This window comes from Schistocerca gregaria, chromosome 7, assembly GCF_023897955.1.
Source record: "Schistocerca gregaria isolate iqSchGreg1 chromosome 7, iqSchGreg1.2, whole genome shotgun sequence".
Taxonomy (NCBI): Eukaryota; Metazoa; Arthropoda; class Insecta; order Orthoptera; family Acrididae; genus Schistocerca; species Schistocerca gregaria.
Window position 1 is genome coordinate 280,263,029 of NC_064926.1, and position 14,388 is coordinate 280,277,416.

Sequence of the window (14,388 nt, forward strand, 5' to 3'; positions counted from 1 at the left end):
CATTGGCGGCCGCGTCCACAGTTCGTGGAACAACAAAGTCAGCCTTCGCTATCTAGTGAAGTGGTACAAAGCACAGTACCTAGCCGTCCGGTGTGGCCGAGCTGTTCTAGGTGCTTCCGTCTGGAGCTGTGCGACCACTACGGTCGCAGGTTCGAATGCTGCCTCGAGCATTGATGTGTGTACCATTCTTAGGTTAGTTAGGTTTAAACACTTCTAAGTTCTAGGGGACTGATGACCTCAGATGTTAAGTCCATTAGTGCTCAGAGCCATTTGAACCACAATACCTGACAAGGGTTGAAGTGTTTTTGTTGGTCTTTTTGACGTAAAACATTGAAGTCGCCACCAAGCAGACAATGTTCTTAGCGTCAAAGAAAGAAGGGAGTTATATCGTTAGACTAACTAGATTATTGCTCCACCGCAGTAGGTGTGCTGGGTTTGATGCTTGCTCGACGTCGTCGCTCCATGCATATATCGTCGACGCCTCAAGTGTATCCACGTGATGCAACGCAAACAACCACGACGCCGGTGGCAGAACAACTGAGCCGCCAGTGCAGCAGACATTTTCCAGACCCTCGATCTGCGCAGGCTTCGCATTTGTCACTGCTGGTCCGTCTGCTAAAACACCATCGTTGCCCTCTTCATCTTGAGAGACCGGCGAGGTGTCATCAAGTCGAATGCTCGCTGAATCACGGATGGGAGACAAGGCATCCTGGTCAGATGTACAGCGCTACCGCTTGAGCTTCTTTTTGTGAAAGGTACTTGGGCACGCGAGCTTCATTGTCGGAAGACGGGAGGAAGTCCCAATGATCCAGCGCAAAAGTAGTCGTAGGAACGACGAGTGTTGAAAGTTTCGCCTAAGCGTCCGCCACGGAGTTGGCAAGAGTCAATGTGGCTGGAGCCTCTATTGGGAGCTGACTGGTGGGCGGTGAAATGGCAGCAGCTTAGATGACCGACAGTGCGATTGGTGCAGTCTTTATCGTTCTCAACGGACGGCAGTTGAATTATGTGCCCTTGTAGTCATTCTGAATTAAGATAGCCCTCCTGGCCATCCTCAGAGCAGGGTTTGGGTTGACCGTCGTATATAAAACCAGATCAATAGTGATCTGACGCAGCTCGCTTGGAACGGCGTACGTAGTCAACTGCATCCTGCGTTCGGCGGTGTGACCGTGAACCACTCCTTAGGGCCGGAATGCCGCTATGGTTTCATCCGCAGGCAGCTCGGAAGGCAGCTCAAACATGCAAATGGTACGCATGCTCAAGTCCGCAGGCGCCACCGTGATCTCGTCGTTGTTTCTGCCAGCGTGACAAAACCGTAGACTGTCTTGACGAGATTTGAAGATACTGTCACACGCCGAATTGTAACGACATTGACGTACACAACACTACTAACAATCTAAAGTAGTATACCCAAGATGTCCTATGGTTGTATCTTCGCCTCAGCATGGACGTACATAACACTACTAACAATCTAAAGTAGTATTCCCAAGATGTCCTATGGTTGTATCTTCGCCTTAGCATGGAGGAAACGTTCTACTTCCAGCGCTTGTAGTAGTGTATATTCAATGTTAAAAATAAGTCGCACTGTTCCTGCTCGCAAAGAAGCTGAGTTTAAGCCAGTAAACTAAACAAAACAAGCTGTGCGCGTAACAGGCGGAAAAACAGCGCGCGTCCGCACTGCTCGGTGTCTAAAGACTGATTACGTTAGACCGCGGGTAATGGTGGTTACCTGTTGTGGTTGATTAACAATTGTCTACAGATAATATTTAGTAGATCTGTTTGCAATCTTGGCCACAACACCATCATTGCTTAGAGTAACCTAGATCATGCTTACTGCAGGCTGTAACACCTTCGTTACTACGTGTAATACTTGAATATGAAAATGTTCGATTCACCACGGAATCGTTAACATTGTACCTAGGGAGAAATTCTTTAGTAAGCGTGACTCTTAGTCACTCTGTTACGGACGTCAATGTACTTGTGATCTGTTTCTTCAGTAATCATGCAAATCCGGTAGTCAGTAGATTATATTTGTTTTATTTTACAGCAATCCAGATTAAGAAAAAATTTTAACATATTTTTCTCCTTAAGAAACATTGTCTTATGACGTAAATTTCATGTGTCAATAATGAGACTTTGGATAAATGTTGTGTGAGTGTTGTTAGTTCTGTTAAACATCTTTCCAAACGTTGTGCCTTACTTATAAATTAAGAACATATTTTCACATGCAATTCGCTTCATATTCCCACAATCTTCTCTAAGTGTAACTTACCCACACCCACTAGTCCATCTCTGTAAGCCTGTAAGTCGCCCATACTCTTCCTCTTCCAGCTGTTCTTTTTCACTTATCCATTCAGCCCAACTGCTTTGTCATTATGTCTCTGTGTCTCTCTGTCATTGTGTCCTCTGTCACACCACAGTCCCCTGCTTTCTTTCCTACCCTTTACAGTCTCACTCTGTTGATCTCTATTACTCGTACTGATATGTACCTCCATCCGACTGCTACTATCTCTTCTCACGGTCACTGTTTGTCTCTCCCTTGTTGTCATTCTCATATACACACTGTCTCTCTCATTATCACTAGTTTTCACATACTTGCACTTTGTATTTCTCTTTATCCCCGCACGGCCCCCTGCACCACCACATGTCACTGTCAACAGTGTTCCGAGTGTGTCTCTCTCTCTTTCTCTCAAACTGCCATTGTCTCCATCGCTCTTTGTCACACAGCCGCTGTCTACTATCATCTAGTATTTATTACTTTTACGTCTCATTACCATTGCAACTCTCATCTTCCCCCCACCCCCCTCCCACCCTCCCAGCATAAAAAAATTCGAAACTTGGTGAGTAAGGTAGGACGAGGCAGCTGGTACCCCACTTTTCAGTCAGAGTCTTTTAAATAAACTGGAACACATTCGAATTCTTTGTTCTCCGATATAAGCATTTTTCCGTTGGTTTCCTTCTTTTCCTTGCTGCAATAGAGTATGTACTACGTATGAAAAAAATGTATTGGTCTTTAGAATTTAGATAGTTTCCTTCAGTGAAATTTAAATAACTAAAAACTAATTTTATACCTCAGAGCAGATTTTACGTACACACACACACACACACACACACACACACCCACACACACACACACACACACACACATATATATATATATATATATATATATATATATATATATATATATATATACTCCTGGAAATGGAAAAAAGAACACATTGACACCGGTGTGTCAGACCCAAAATACTTGCTCCGGACACTGCGAGAGGGCTGTACAAGCAATGAACACACGCACGGCACAGCGTACACGCCAGGAACCGCGGTGTTGGCCGTCGAATGGCGCTAGCTGCGCAGCATTTGTGCACCGCCGCCGTCAGTGTCAGCCAGTTTGCCGTGGCATACGGAGCTCCATCGCAGTCATCAACACTGGTAGCATGCCGCGACAGCGTGGACGTGAACCGTATGTGCAGTTGACGGACTTTGTGCGAGGGCGTATAGTAGGCATGCGGGAGGCCGGGTGGACGTACCGCCGAATTGCTCAACACGTGGGGCGTGAGGTCTCCACAATACATCGATGTTGTCGCCAGTGGTCGACGGAAGGTGCACGTGCCCGTCGACCTGGGACCGGACCGCAGCGACACACGGATGCACGCCAAGACCGTAGGATCCTACGCAGTGCCGTAGGGGACCGCACCGCCACTTCCCAGCAAATTAGAGACACTGTTGCTCCTGGGGTATCGGCGAGGACCATTCGCAACCGTCTCCATGAGGCTGGGCTACGGTCCCGCACACCGTTAGGCCGTCTTCCGCTCACGCCCCAACATCGTGCAGCCCGCCTCCAGTGGTGTCACGACAGGCGTGAATGGAGGGACGAATGGAGACGTGTCGTCTTCAGCGATGAGAGTCGCTTCTGCCTTGGTGCCAATGATGGTCGTATGCGTGTTTGGCGCCGTGCAGGTGAGCGCCACAATCAGGACTGCATACGACCAAGGCACACAGGACCAACACCCGGCATCATGGTGTGGAGAGCGATCACCTACACTGGCCGTACACCTTTGGTGATCGTCGAGGGGACACTGAATAGTGCACGGTACATCCAAACCGTCATCGAACCCATCGGTCTACCATTCCTAGACCGGCAAGGGAACTTGCTGTTCGAACACGACAATGCACATCCGCATGTATCCTGTGCCACCCAACGTGCTCTAGAAGGTGTAAGTCAACTACCCTGGCCAGCAAGATCTCCGGATCTGTCCCCCATTGAGCATGTTTGGGACTGGATGAAGCGTCGTCTCACGCTGTCTGCACGTCCAGCACGAACGCTGGTCCAACTGAGGCGCCAGGTGGAAATGTCATTGCAAGCCGTTCCACAGGACTACATCCAGCATCTCTACGATCGTCTCCATGGGAGAATAGCAGCCTGCATTGCTGCGAAAGGTGGATATACACTGTACTAGTGCCGACATTGTGCATGTTCTGTTGCCTGTGTCTATGCACCTGTGGTTCTGTCCGTGTGATCATGTGATGTATCTGACCCCAGGAATGTGTCAATAAAGTTTCCCCTTCCTGGGACAACGAATTCACGGTGTTCTTATTTCAATTTCCAGGAATATATATATATATATATATATATATATATATATATATATATATAACGCAAATTGTCAAGGCTGTTCGAAATTCTGATCTTAGAAATACGCCGTAAGAATTAGAGCCATTCTCTGTCCATAGCCGTCTCGGAATCCGCGGCTGGGTTTTGGTATCCGAAAAACAACTTCAAATGGTTCAAATGGCTGTAAGCGCTATGGGACTGACGTCATCAGTCCCCTAGACTTAGAACTACTTAAACCTAACTAACCTAAGGACATCACACACATCCATGCCCGAGGCAGGATCCGAACCTGCGAGGGTAGCGGCAGCGCGATTACGGACTGAAGCGCCGCTTGGCCACAGCGGTCGGCCAACATTTGAGGGTGTTTTCGAAATGGATAAATACACTCCTGGAAATGGAAAAAAGAACACATTGACACCGGTGTGTCAGACCCACCATACTTGCTCCGGACACTGCGAGAGGGCTGTACAAGCAATGATCACACGCACGGCACAGCGGACACACCAGGAACCGCAGTGTTGGCCGTCGAATGGCGCTAGCTGCGCAGCATTTGTGCACCGCCGCCGTCAGTGTCAGCCAGTTTGCCGTGGCATACGGAGCTCCATCGCAGTCTTTAACACTGGTAGCATGCCGCGACAGCGTGGACGTGAACCGTATGTGCAGTTGACGGACTTTGAGCGAGGGCGTATAGTGGGCATGCGGGAGGCCGGGTGGACGTACCGCCGAATTGCTCAACACGTGGGGCGTGAGGTCTCCACAGTACATCGATGTTGTCGCCAGTGGTCGGCGGAAGGTGCACGTGCCCGTCGACCTGGGACCGGACCGCAGCGACGCACGGATGCACGCCAAGACCGTAGCATCGTACGCAGTGCCGTAGGGGACCGCACCGCCACTTCCCAACAAATTAGGGACACTGTTGCTCCTGGGGTATCGGCGAGGACCATTCGCAACCGTCTCCATGAAGCTGGGCTACGGTCCCGCACACCGTTAGGCCGTCTTCCGCTCACGCCCCAACATCGTGCAGACCGCCTCCAGTGGTGTCGCGACAGGCGTGAATGGAGGGACGAATGGAGACGTGTCGTCTTCAACGATGAGGGTCGCTTCTGCCTTGGTGCCAATGATGGTCGTATGCGTGTTTGGCGCCGTGCAGGTGAGCGCCACAATCAGTACTGCATACGACCGAGGCACACAGGGCCAACACCCGGCATCATGGTGCGGGGAGCGATCTCCTACAATGGCCGTACACCTCTGGTGATCGTCGAGGGGACACTGAATAGTGCACGGTACATCCAAACCGTCATCGAACCCATCGTTCTACCATTCCTAGACCAGCAAGGGAACTTGCTGTTCCAACAGGACAATGCACGTCGTCATGTATCCCGTGCCACGCAACGTGCTCTAGAAGGTGTAAGTCAACTACCCTGGTCAGCAAGATCTCCGGATCTGTCCCCCATTGAGCATGTTTGGGACTGGATGAAGCGTCGTCTCACGCGGTCTGCACGTCCAGCACGAACGCTGGTCCAACTGAGGCGCCAGGTGGAAATGGCATGGCAAGCCGTTCCACAGGACTACATCCAGCATCTCTACGATCGTCTCCATGGGAGAATAGCAGCCTGCATTGCTGCGAAAGGTGGATATACACTGTACTAGTGCCGACATTGTGCATGCTCTGTTGCCTGTGTCTATGTGCCTGTGGTTCTGTCAGTGTGATCATGTGATGTATCTCACCCCAGGAATGTGTCAATAAAGTTTCCCCTTCCTGGGACAATGAATTCACGGTGTTCTTATTTCAATTTCCAGGAGTGTATTTTTGGAACGGGGGGATGGCTTTACTAGATAAATGGAGTATATACTGTTAAAATTTGAGCACATTTCTTCGGTTACTTATTATTCAGATTTCACCTCATACCGGATGTTTCATATAGAAGTAGGATAATTATGCACCCCGGGGTCCTGGAAATCGATTAAGATAACAAGAAAATTTTCAATACTTTTCGATGTCGGGTTGTTAGGAACTTATTGTAAGAATTTCGGCCCCTGGAATAGCCTTCCTAGAATCATGGGGTGGGCTTTTGTGCACTAGTCACTGCGATAAAAAAGAAATTCTTTTGTGGGGTGTCCCGAGAAACATCCAATGAAGTCATAGTGCCCCCAAAAATCTCATCATGCCCACCTCAGATCACATCAATATTCATAAATTGAACATATAATATAGGATAGTAAAACCAATACGATGTTTCTGTTGGGTATAATATGATTCCTAGCCAAAGACCTATCCAAGATATTTACACCTACTTCTTTACACCAAAAGAACCCGAGTTACGGTCACCAGAAAATTCCATGTTTATGCTATCGCATACTTACCGATCGTCGTCATATGGAGCTGTGGCCTTCCTGTCGGAAGTGTTAGCACAACGCGACGGCCGCGACGGCTGCATGTGGCCCTGCCCGCAGATGGGAGGTCGGCTTTAAGTCGCACGGTGCCGACCGCCGACCGCCAGCCGCCGCCTCTATATTTAGTCGTGCCATTGGCGCTTCCTCTGCGGTGGCCGCTACGCTGCGTGCGTGACCTGCTTGCCGCCCGCCGACCGCTGCCCGCTCACGGCCTCGTTACTGTCTCTGGGAGGCTCCGCGCTGCCCGCCCCACGCTCACATCACCCCCCGTGTCAGCCGCGGCCGCTGGCGTCCCGTCTTCGCCAGACCACTGAGTGGAAGGACTAGCAGGGCAGCTTCATACGCCACAGCCTTCATACGACGTACAAGTCATTGGAGCACGAGCTCAATTGGACAATGAGGTACAGGCAGCTGTTTGTCATCTTTCGGGTGTAAACATTCCGCCATCGATCTCACAAGTCAATCCTATTTACAAAACAAATAATTACAGACCAGTACCGATAATGTCCTTGTGTTGGAGTATCTCTGTTTAAACATTAAGGCGCTCTTGGAGAACGCAGGGTAGTGTCGTAGGACCGTTGCTATTCACAATATACATATATGACCTTGTGGATGACATCGGAAGTTCACTGAGGCTTTTTGCGGATGATGCTGTGGTATAACGAGAGGTTGTAACAATGAAAAATTGTACTGAAATGCAGGAGCATGTGCAGCGAATTGACGCATGGTGCTGGGAATAGCAATTGAATCTCAATGTAGACAAGTGTAATGTGCTGCCAATACATAGAAAGTACAGTAAAGTAGGCCAACAACTGGAAGCAGTTAATTCCATAAATTGTCTGGGAGTACGCATTAGGATTGATTTAAAATGGAATGATCATATAAAGTTGGTCGTCGGTAAAGCAGATGCCAGACAGAGATTCATTGGAAGAATCCTAAGGAAGTGCAATCCGAAAGCAAAGGAAGTAGGTTATAGTACGCTTGTTCGCCCACTGCTTGAATACTGCTCAGCACTGTGGGATCCGTACCAGATAGGTTTGATAGAAGAGATAGGGAAGATCCAGCGGAGAGCAGCGCGCTTCGTTACAGCATCATTTAGTAATCGCTAAGGCGATTATAGATAAACTTCAATGGAAGACTATGCAGGAGAGACGCTCATTAACTCGGTACCGGCTTTTCATGAGGTTTCGAGAACATACCATCACCAAGGAGTCCAGCAGTATATTGCTCCCTCCTACGTATATCTCGCGAAGAGACCATGAGGATAAAATCAGAGAGAATAGAGCTCACACAGAGGTATACCGACAATCCTTCTATCCGCGAACAACACGAGACTGGAATAGAAGGGAGGACCGATAGAGGTACTCAAGGTACCCTCCGTCACACACCGTCAGATGGCTTGCAGAGTATGGATCTAGATGTAGAAGTAGAACACAAAACGTTTGTCAAACAACAACTCTTCGGAAACTAAGCTTCTCCCTCTTGTTGTGTTGTTGTGGTCTTCAGTCCTGAGACTGGTTTGATGCAGCTCTCCATGCTACTCTATCCTGTGCAAGGTTCTTCATCTCCCAGTACCTACTGAATCTGCTTAGTGTATTCATCTCTTGGGCTCCCTCTACGATTTATACCCTCCATGCTTTCCTCCAATACTAAATTGGTGTTCCCTTCATGCCTCAGAACATGTCCTACCAACCGATCACTTCTTCTGGTCAAGTTGTGACACAATCTTCTCTTCTGCCCAATCCTATTCAACACTTCCTCATTAGTTATGTGACCTACCCATCTAATCTTCAGCATTCTTCTGTAGCACCACATTTCGAAAGCTTCTATTCTCTTCTTGTCCAAACTATTTACTGTCCATGTTTCACTTCCATACATGGCTACACTCCATACAAATACTTTCAGAAATGACTTCCTGACACTTAAATCTATACTCGATGTTAACAAATTTCTCTTCTTCAAAAACGCTTTCCTTGCCATTTCCAGTCTACATTTTATATCCTCTCTACTTCGACCATCATCAGTTATTTTGCTTCCCAAATAGCAAAACTCTTTTACTACTTTAGGTGTCTCATTTCGTAATCTAATTCCCTCAGCCTCACCAGACTTAATTCGAGCTCATTCCATTATCCTCGTTTTGCTTTTGTTGATGTTCATCTTATAGCCTCCTTTCAAGACACTACCCATTCCGTTCAACTGCTCTTCCAAGTCCTTTGCTGTCTCTGACAGATTTACGATGCCATCGGCGAACATCAAAGTTTTTACTTCTTCTCCATGGATTTCAATAAATACTCCGAATTTTTCTTTTGTTTTCTTTACTGCTTGCGCAATTTACAGATTGAATAACATCGCGAGAGACTACAACCCTGTCTCACTCCCTTGCCAACCACTGCTTCCCTTTAATTTCCCTCGACTCTTATAACTGCCATCTGGTTTCTGTACAAATTGTAAATAGCCTTTCGCTCCCTATATTTTATCCCTGCCACATTCAGAATTGGAAAGAGATTATTCCAGTAAATATTGTCAAAAGCTTTCTCTAACTCTACAAATGCTACAAACGTAGGTTAGCCCTTCCTTAATCTAGCTTGTAAGATAAGTCGTAGGGTCAGTATTGCCTCACGTGTTCCAACATTTCGACGGAATCCAAACTGATCCTCCCCGAGGTCCGCATCTACCAGTTTTTCCATGCGTCTGTAAAGAATTCGCGTTAGTATTTTGCAGCTGTGACTTATTAAATTGATAGTCCGGTAGTTTTCACATCTGTCAACACCTGCTTTCTTTGGGATTGGAGTTATTATATTCTTCTTTAAGTCTGAGGGTATTTCGCCTGTCTCATACATCTTTCTCAGCAGATGGTAGAGTTTTGTCAGGACTGGCTCTCCCCAGGCCATCCCAATGGAATGTTGTCTACTCCGGGGGCCTTGTTTCGACTCAGGTCTTTCAGTGCTCTGTCAAACTCTACACGCAGTATCTTATCTCCCATTTCGTCTTCATCTACATGCTCTTCAATTTCCATAATATTGTCCTCAAGTACATCGCCCTTGTATAGACCCTCTATATACTCCTTCCATCTTTCTGCTTTCCCTTGTTTGCTTAGAACTGGGTTTCCATCTGATGTCTTGATGTCCATAGAAGTGGTTCTCTTATCTCAAAAGACCTCTTTAATTTTCCTGTAGGCAGTATCTATCTTACTCCTAGTGAGATAAGCCTCTACATCCTTATATTTGTCCTCTAGCCATCCCTGCTTAGCCATTTTGCACTTAGTGTCGATCTCATTTTTGATACGTCTTTATTCCTTTTTGGCTGCTTCTTCTGTTACCCAAGGAATTCTACTAGCCCTAGTCTTTTTACTTACTTGATCCTCTGCTGCCTTCAGTACTTCATCCCTCAAAGCTACCCATTCTTCTTCTACTGTATTTCTTTCCCCCATTCCTGTCAATTGCTCCCTTATGCTCTCCCTGAAACTCTGTACAACCTTGGTTCTTTTAGTTTATCCATGTCCCATCTCCTTAACTTCCCACCTTTTTGCAGTTTCTTCAGTTTTAATCTACAGGTCATAACCAATAGATTGTGGTCAGAGTCCGCATCTGCCCCTGGAAATGTCTTACAATTTAAAACCTGGTTTCTAAATCTCTGTCTTACCATTATATAATCTATCTGATACCTTTTAAAACCTGGTTCCTAAATATCTGTCTTACCATTATATAGTCTATCTGATACCTTTTAGTATCTCCAGGCTTATTCCATGTATACAGCCGTCTTTTATGATTCTTGAACCAAGTGTTACCTATGATTAAGTTGTGCTCTGTGCAAAATTCCATCAGGCGGCTTCCTCTTTCATCTCTTTGCCCCAGTCCATAATCACCTACAACGTTTCCTTTTCTCCCTTTTTCTACTACCGAATTCCAGTCATCTATGACTATTACATTTTCATATCCCTTCGCTATTTGAATAATTTCTTTTATTTGATCATACATTTCTTCTATTTCTTCGTCATCAGCAGAGCTAGTTGGCATATAAACTTGTACTACTGTTGTAGGTGTGGGCTTCGTATCTATCTTGGCCACAATATTGCGTTCACTGTGCTGTTTGTAGTAGCTTACCCTCATTCCTATTTTCCTATTCCTTATTAAACCTACTACTGCATTACCCATATTTGATTTTGTGTTTATAAACCTGTAGTCACCGGTCCAGATGTCTTGTTCCTCCTGCCACCAAACTTCACTAATTCCCACTATATCTAGCTTGAGCCTTTCCATTCCCCTTTTTAAATTTTCTAACCCACCTTCCCGATTAAGGGATCTGACATTCCACGCTCCGATCCGTAGGATCCGCCTGGAGATCCGAATGGGGGCTATTTTACCTCCGGAATGTTTTACCCAAGAGGACGCCATAATCATTTAATTATACAGTAAATCTGCATGCCCTTGGGAAAAATTACGGCCGTGGTTTCTCCTTGCTTTCAGCCGTTCGCAGTACCAGCACAGCAAGGCTGTTTTGGTTATTCTTACAAGGCCAGATCAGTCAATCATCCAGACTGTTGCCCCTGCAACTACTGAAAAGGCTGGTGCCCCTCTTCAGGAATCACACGTTTGTCTGGCCTCTCAACAGATACCCCTTCGTTGTGGTTGCACCTAAGGTACGGCTACCTGTATCGCTGACGCAAGCAAGCCTCCCCACCAACGGCAAGGTCCATGGTTCATGGGGGGAGCATGCCTGTAATTTTTTGCTGCATTTGTGCGGGGTCGGCATTGTTATTAATAGATTTGGGATGGAAGACATAAAAATAGAGTCTTGGTTATGGGGGGTTTTCACTTTCGCTGAAGAATGCATTTTTATCTCAAATCTTACATGGTTGCTGTATAAACCGCAACGAAGGAATGGAAGAGATCTGGCGTTGTTAATTTATGCAGTAGCCAGATTTGCTCTTGTCACAACCTCCTCACCTCGTGAGACGGAATAAGTACTCCCCAATTGCCTCCTTATGGGGTTCTTCACGTGACAGAAAAAGTCTTCTAAATGCTTGCAAATCTTATAACTGAGGCAGAACTGCACTGGTATTCACCTAATGGGATGTGGGGAAACTGCCTTAAAACCACATCCCGTATCACTGGAACCCAAACCTTCGCCGTTAATCTACCGGCTTATTCGGTCTAGTGATGCTACACCTCACTACCCTTGAACCAGAAAACAGCTATCCACGCGATTTGTGTGGAGGCGTCACACATTGAGCCAATTGCCTTATTTGAAACATGATTCCTTCGCCCTAGATTTCGGAAAGACGTTTCTCTTCTGACAAAGATACGATGGGACTGAGTATCTTTGAAAAATGTTCGTGGGTCGAGAATATACACCAATATTTGAAATATGGTTCAAACGGCTCTGACCACTATGGGACTTAACTTCTAAGATCATCAGTCCCCTAGAACTTAGAACTACTTAAACCTAACTAAGGATATCACACACATCCATGCCCGGGGCAGGATAGGAACCTGCGACCGTAGTGGTAGAGCGGTTCCAGACTGTAGCGCCTAGAACTTCTCGGCCATCTCGGCCGGGCACCAATATATCTTTTTCGTCCTTTGTTTCTCTTCATCAGTCAAAGAGCCTTATTTTTCATCCGTTACAATGCCTCATTGAGGTTACAGTAAACCCTGAAAACCAGCAATCCCTTCCGATCGCCTCCTACTTACCTTAACTTTTAAACTTGAGGGGAGCTGAATTAGATTAACAGAAGTCTTAATATCACAGCTGATTTCACTCCCTTTTCTTAATCTTCTTTAATCTAAAATGGTACTGAGTATATCTATTTCATTTATAGCCGTAATTTGGGAGCGAGGAGTGGTCTGAATACTCAGTACAGACGAGTTGTAGCAGTGCCCAACGAAACGAGCAACGGGGAGTATTGGGCATGACAGCTATTACAGAAAACGTGTGAGAGGAGATACCAGTATATTGTGCTTGTCGTCAGGCGCTGAAAATCCCTTTGTGGAACGATGATCAAATGGTGAGACCGTTGTCCTATTATCTGTGGAATGGCTGAGATAGAAGGCCTTCATTCCACAAGACAGGACTCTGTTAATTGGTGGTAGGCAATAGAAGCTTGGTAGAAGAAGTTTTTGAGTCGATTATACCTTCTGGTTTTCTGGGAAACATGACAAACACCTATGAAATACTTAACGTTCATAAGTTGCAACAAAGACGGTGACTACCCTTATGGGCATTTCTGTAATATTTCAATACGATTTGTAGCGCAGGGCTAACTGGTAATTGAGTACAGACGCATTGGTGTGTTCAGAGTGACGCCAAAAGGACTTAACATGTAGCGGGAACTTTTATAGAAAAGACAGGATGAAAGTCAGTTCATTGGCTTGTTGATGCTTCACCTTTTAATGACGTGATATTTCGTCAAAGAAACAACTGCGCCACTGGCAGACTGTAGCACATTTTAATAGAACTGGTGGACACTTTCAGTCCGGGACAGTAGTAAGAACTACAGCTATGCTCTCAAGTGGATGAGGCGTCTGGGGTTTAATGTTGCGGTCCTCCGCTGCCTATTCATAGTGCTGAACTTCAGGCCAGGAAGCCATACTGTCTCCACCCTGTTCATACTGCATTGAACATTATGGTAACTGTAGGCTGCAGCTGTGGTGTATCAGGACAAGCGAGGGATTTGTACTTCTAATTTAAAAATGGTTTCACTGTTTCATGTTTGTTGGTGCTACATCAAATCTTTCGCACTCTCAGTTTCTTGTTGCAGACAGTCACTGTGACCATCATAGGTTGGAAACTAGTTCATACAGTCAGATGCGAGACTGTTTAGCAACTCCATCTAATTTGGTAACATGAGCAAACTTAGAGTTTTAGCATGCAATTCTCATCGGAAAGTGTATCATCGTAAATTTCTAATTCACTTGTTTTTGATACTTTATAACCCCAGTTCTATTTTGTAATAAACCATAGAACACGTTTAAATCTTGAATTAATGTTAATGTTCAGTACCTTTCAATGAAAAATATTACGTCAATTCCCCCTAGATTCAGATGTATTGCTAGGGCCTAAGTATTTGACTGGATTAGTAGTAGATCCATTGTGTGAGTACATTACATTCAGCGCTGAATCTAAATAGGGTGCCTGATTTATAATTAATACCGATTCAATAAAATTTCGCTTTTACATATTCAGAGTTTTGTAAACCATACTAATTAAATTAATGTGTGTGAAATCTTATGGGACTTAACTGCTAGGGTCATCAGTCCCTAAGCTTACACACTACTTAACCTAAATTATCCTAAGGCTAAACACACACTTCCATGCCCGAGGGAGGACTCTAACCTCCGCCGGGACCAGCCGCACAGTCCATGACTGCAGTGCTATAGATC